This window comes from Lagenorhynchus albirostris, chromosome 15 (genome assembly GCF_949774975.1).
Source record: "Lagenorhynchus albirostris chromosome 15, mLagAlb1.1, whole genome shotgun sequence".
Classification (NCBI taxonomy): Eukaryota; Metazoa; Chordata; class Mammalia; order Artiodactyla; family Delphinidae; genus Lagenorhynchus; species Lagenorhynchus albirostris.
Window position 1 is genome coordinate 868,255 of NC_083109.1, and position 6,000 is coordinate 874,254.

Genomic DNA, 6,000 nt, shown 5'->3' on the forward strand with positions numbered 1-6,000 from the left:
GGCCTGGGCCCTGCCACACCCTGGCTCTTCAACTGGGAGGAGGACTTCCTTTCCAATGTGGAAATCGGCCTTCCCCGCCCCCCCCCCGACCCCTAGCCTCCCTCTGTAGGGAGGGGAAGTCCCCCTGTCCTCTCCCTGGCTCTTTGGCACTAGGCCCTAGCTGGGCAGTCTCGCCCCTGCTGGCTGGGAGGGTCTCAGGAGATCTGTGGTGGCTTCGGTGGGGGGCCATCAGGAAGATCCCATAACCCCCTGGGCTGGGCCCTCTATATCCTCACACCCCCTCAAGGACCCCTCCAGGATTCCTGAGCCTCAGTCCAACTTCTCACTCAGGAGACGGAGAAACTGAGGCCCCAGAAGGGGAGCAGCCTTGCTGCCCCTGAATGTAACCCTTTATTGGGCTGCGTGGGGGTCAAAGCTGCTGATCTCCTAACTGCGACCTGGCTTGGGTTGCAGTGTGGCCAGGGGACCCTGGAGGAGGTGCAGCTACCTGGCCCAGGTGACTCTCATTCCTTCTCGGCCTTCCCCGTCTCTTCCTGGTGTCCCCATGGACTGGACCTCTGCTGGTCACTGGGAAAAGGACGGTTCCAGCGTCTCTCCCTGCCACCCATCCAGCCACATCTTTCATGGGCTTCCAAGATAACCGTGGTTCACAGCGAGGGTCAGCTGGATTGCTCATAGCCGTGAGACAAGACCCTGAAGGAGGGACGCGTGGCCCCCCAAGCCCTCACCCCAACCTCCCTTCACAGCCAGAGACCTTTGCTTCCCAGGGTCACCACAGGCACGGCCTGGCCGTCTTCCTGCCCTCCTCCAGGGCGTTAATTCTGGATGGTGACTTTACTGCAAATCAAATTTAATTCTTAAGGACCATTTGCCATCCCCCACTCTTCCCATGCTCACCAAACCCTGAGCCTGGTCGTGGATCAAATGTACCAGGGCCCTGTTGCTCGGTTGTTGGCCACTTGGGTCCATGTGGGCTCTGGCCATCAGCTCTGCTCAGGGCCTCACAGAGCTGCCCACTGTGCGGGGCAGCCTCTCCCCTCTGGTCTCAGCTCTGCTGCCAGCCTCTGACCACGTGTTTGTCTGGGATGGGCAGCAGAGCGCCCTCACCCCAGCCCACCGACTTGCCCGGTTGCACGTGTCTACCCCTCCTGCCCTCCCCTGAGACACACCACCGGTTGGAAGCTGGCAGCATCGGGGCCGTGCCCAAGTGGGGGGCAGCCCCCGGCGAGCTCGAAGCACGATTGGATTGGGTGTTGTGTGGTTTGCGAAGGTGGCGGGTGCCAGCTCTGGCCGCGTGCTGGGGAAACTGAGGACAAGGGCACCGCCTTCATGGGTTTGTGGTAGGGACACAGCAGCCAGGCAGGGGCGCTGACAGGGGTCTCCGAGTGAGACGGGGGCCCTGACTGGACCGTGTGCTGCTCTGTTCACCCAGTGCTTGGGTTGGCTGAGCACCTACTGTGTGCAAATGGCTCGGCCGGGCATGGGGAGTGGGGGTGAGTCAGGTAGGCGCCCCTTCCAGCAGAGGGGCAGGCCTAGAAGGAGGGTCCCCACTCTGTGAGGGGGGACCGGAGAGGGGTTGTCAGGCTTCAGCTGAGGGGGAGCTGGGGAGGGCCCAGTGCTCAGAGCTGCCGGGCAAGAGCAGGGGGGCTGCTGGCCTTGGACGGGGTGGGGGGCCAGTGGCAGGACCTGCAGTGGGAGAGGCAGCCAGGCCTGAGGGCTCACTGACAGGGCAGATTGGTCAGTGCAGCTGACATCAGGAGGATGGAATGTTCCAGCAAGACCCAGGCTTGTCTTGCTCTGAAGGACCCTCAGCCACAGGGCTCTCTGCCCCTTCTGTGAACTCCCGTGTCCCTGTGGTCAGCGGCTGAGTGTGTGGGCATCTCGTGGGGTGCCCCTCATGCATGCCTCCAACAGGACTGGGGTGCCAGGGCCCGAAGCTGGGGAGGCCAGCATGAGGGGCCTGCCCAGGGCCATGGACCGCTCATATGGTCAGGAGGGGGTAGGGTTTGGCGAGGTGACCTGTCCAAATGCTGAACCTGGTGGTCACTGAGGAGAGGACACAGCTGGGGGAATGAGGGTTGGTGCCATTCCGGGGGCCCAGGAGGCACTCCGAGTACTCCCGGGGGAGGGGGGAGCAGCAGTGTGAGAAGTGGGAGGCCAGATGGATCGGGGCCCCTGGGGTAGAGCCATCCCATGGCGGGGTCTGAGCAGAGAGAGCTGAGACTTGGGGGCTGCTCTGGAGAACAGGGTCAGCTTAGGGGCAGGAGGGCCCCCAGGGCTTCTGCTGGGAGGGGCTCGGGGAGGGAGGCTGGTGCTGGCCTTGCTGCTGTGGCTTCCAGCCATCCAGAGCCATGGTAACCCGCCGGCGAGGCAGGCAGTGCAAGACCAGGTGTGCCAGGGGCGGTGAGCAGTAGCCCCTGCCCTCTCCAGGCTCAGTCCCCAGAGGCTGAGGACGTGCTGTCTCAGCACTAGTGCAGGGAGGTGCAAAGGCCCTGGGGCTGGAGAGAGCCGTGGTGCACTGGGCTGTGGGTATGGGGAGGTTGAAGTCAGGTTCTGCCTCCTGGAGGGGAGCAGAAGATGAGATGTCCCAGGGGCTCCCCAGGGGATGGGGTGGGGGAGAGCATGTGGCACCTTTGTCACTCTGTGCCGGCCTCACAGCCTGGGCCATCCCGCCCCCGGGGCCTCCGCAGCCTCTCCTCCGCCCGGCTCACAAACAGTGCCGGGCCCCTGGGACGGCCCCGACACAGCCACACCCCCATCTGTTCCCCGTGGGGCCCAGGCTGCTGCCTCCCTGGGGCTCCCTGGGCCTGGCTCAGGCCTGGGCAGCTGGGGAGGAGGGTTCGGGGAGGGGGGACAAGCACCGGGAGGGGTTCTCTGGCTGCCCCCTGCCCAGCTCTGGGGGCTATTGCTCCCTCTTCCACATTCAGAGCTTGGTGGCCCTCAACTCTGTTCCGTTCTCTCCACCCAGGTTCTCTGGCTTCGGCCGGCAGGGCCCTCCTTAGGCTGACCAGGCCATGTGATGCCCTCGCTGGGCAGAGCCTGTGAAGCCTGTGCCTCCGGGGCTGAGGGCGAGGCCAGCCGTGCCCTGGGGTCACCCTTGGCCGCCAGGGTTTGGGGCCCTGGGCCGGCAGGGCACGCAGCTGTGACCCGCGGTGGCCACTTCCTGTCTGGAATTCCCTCCTCTAGCAGTGTCTTGGGAGCAGCTGCTGACGCAGAGGTTGGGGTGCAGGATGTGTGTTGGTGACCTGCACCTGTGGGGGGAGCCGGGAGGACGCAGCACTGGGCGAGAGGTGGTGTCAGCTCAGGTGGCTGCCCAGTGGGGCTGCGGCGGTCCCATGGGGAGCCCTGGAGCGAGGAGAGACTGTCAGGGTGACCTGCGTCAGGCCCCAGGCAGCCAGCGGGGGAAGTGAGCCTGGGGTGTGGCGGCTCTGCGGCCCAGGCCGACCCTGGAGGAGGGGCGGTAGGGGCTGTGTGCTGACCACTCCTGGCCGGGCGGGGAGGCCTTCCCTGAAGGAGCCCTGGTGGCGGCGTCTCCCACCTCCCCAGGCCACCCTCCAGCAGCCTGCGGGGCCAGCCTGGCCCTGTCCGCCTCACTCTCAACCTCACCAATGGCTTCAAGATCAGATAATCCAAAAAGAGGGTTTGTTTTGTTTGTTTTTTTAAAAGCGGATGTGTAAAGGCTGCATTACTAAGCCAGGAAGGTGGGGCTCCGCCAGTCACTCCCCACGGCTGGCATCGGGGACCCTGGTTAGAACGGGGGCACGGGTGAGGGGTCTCGGCCTCCATCTGGTCCACCCCAGCCCATGCGTAGATGGCACGGGATGACCCCCAGAGGGCCTGCACCCCCGTCTGGTGTCCTCGGAGGCGCTGGGTCCACCTCAGGGCCCTTGTCTTGCTGGCCACCCCCGGGTGCGGCTCCAGCCTTGGGGAAACACAGGCTCGTGCAGGTTCCCAAACCCCAGCGGCCAATGGTGACCCGCGAGGCCTGGGCAGGGGCTGCTCCGTCTTCAGGGTGGGTGGTGACGGGGTCTGGGACAAGGGCCAAGCCCAGGAGAGGTCAGCCCTTCCCTTCCACTGGCCCCAGGGGTGATGGCCCGTGTGCTTGGAGGCTCCTGCAGGCCTCAGGGTGGGCAGGCTGGGCGCGGGGTCAGGACGCAACACGTGAGCCTCCAGCCACCCGGGAAGCGGTGACAGGAAAATCGTCGGGAGGGCTGGAGATGGCCACACGCAGGACGTCTGCACTGCGGAAGGGGCAGGACGGCTGATGGCCATGGGCCCCCAAGGCTGGGGGGGCAAGGCTTGGGCCTGGGGTTCGGGTCCCAGCTGTTCCCGAGCGCCATCCCCTCCCGCCAGGATTGGGGTGGTGACAGCACCTTCCTGACGGGTGTTCCGTGAAGACCGGACGGGAGGGGCCGGGTGCTGCTCTAACCCAGGGGCCGTTGCTGTCACGATGCCCGCGTGGTTGCTCTGGCCGCAGGCGTTTGGGGGTGAGGTGAGGGCTCTGGAAAGTCCGAGCAGGGTGGGGCCCTCGGGGCTCCTCCACCTGCTCCCCACCAGGACCACGGCACGGGCCGCCCCTTGCCTTCCGGTCAGAAGACCTCTTCTCTGGTGGCAGTGACTGCCGGGCTCTCTAGCAGGAGCTGGGCCTCTGTAGGTGAGGCCACCATCTGCAGAAGAAATAAAACTGCTGACGAATGTTTAATGAATGCCTACGATGTGGGAGCACTTTGCTGTTTCCCAGCGTCCTTGTGGGTAAAACGGGAAGCGCCAGGACCTGGCGCATGGCAGGTGCTTAGTGAAAGTCACTATTTATAGCACTTTTCACTACTGGAAATAACCTAATTGGTTTTTTTGCTGGTTAAGTAAAATCTAGGAGGGCTGACCTTGCACCTGTTCAGTCCCCAGTGGCTAAGAAAGACTCAGCCCTGTTGTGGGTGTTCAAGAAATACAGTTGATGAAAGGGTGAATTGTGTAGTAAAAGACATTACAGGTTTCCAGCGTGAAGGCGTGAGGAGGGCAGAAAGACTCTCTCCCCAGAAAGCAAATACAAACCTGGGAACAACTGTCAGGAGCAAGCACTTCGGTGCCCTGGAGTTCCACCCGAGGCGTACGACAAACCAGCGTTTATTCCTCGAGAATACCGAACCTCAGGGTGAGATCTAAAATTACTCGGCGAGGGAATTCCCTGGTGGTCCAGGGGTTAGGACTCCAAGCTTTCATTGCTGAGGGCCTGGGTCCAATCCCTGGTACTAAGATCCTGCAAGCCTCACGGTGCGGCCAAAAAAATTAAAACTAAATAAAATAGAATTAGCCAGGGCAAAGCGTCAGGAGAAGCAAAGCATCAGGAGAAGCTCGGCTGGCCTGAGAAGCAGCACACAGCCAGCAAACGCTGACTCTGGGGTGGCAGATGCTGTAATGACTGACAAAGGCCTTAAAGGGGCTGCTGTAAAAATGCACCAGCACACAAGCGTGAGCTCGTGTCAAATGACGGGGAATGAGCTTTGGCAAACACATTCATGATCAAAACCATGCAAACGAGGAATAGAAAAGGACGGCTTCAATCTTGTAAGGAGCATTGCTTACACCCGCGAACTCCCAGCAAGTACGGCCAACAGACACCGTGCTTGATGGAGAAAGACAGGGTCCTCCCACCAGGACTGGGTAGGGAGCAAAGATGTCCACTCTCGCGATGAATATTCAGCGTCTACTGGAAGTCATGGCCCGTACAATGAGGCAAGAAAAAGAAACAAAAGGCATACTGATTACAAGTGAGAACTAAAACTGTCCCTCTTCACAGACAACGTGGTGGTCTGTCATCAAGGAATCTATAAAAAGCCTAACTGAGTGAATGAGATTAGCAAGATACAAAGTCAGTGGGCAAAAATCGTAGTCCTACATGCTAGGGATTTTACAAGCAGAAATTTTTGTAAATACCATTTATAATAGTGACACTCTGACATGAAACACTTAGCTATAAACCTAATAAAACACGTATAGGAT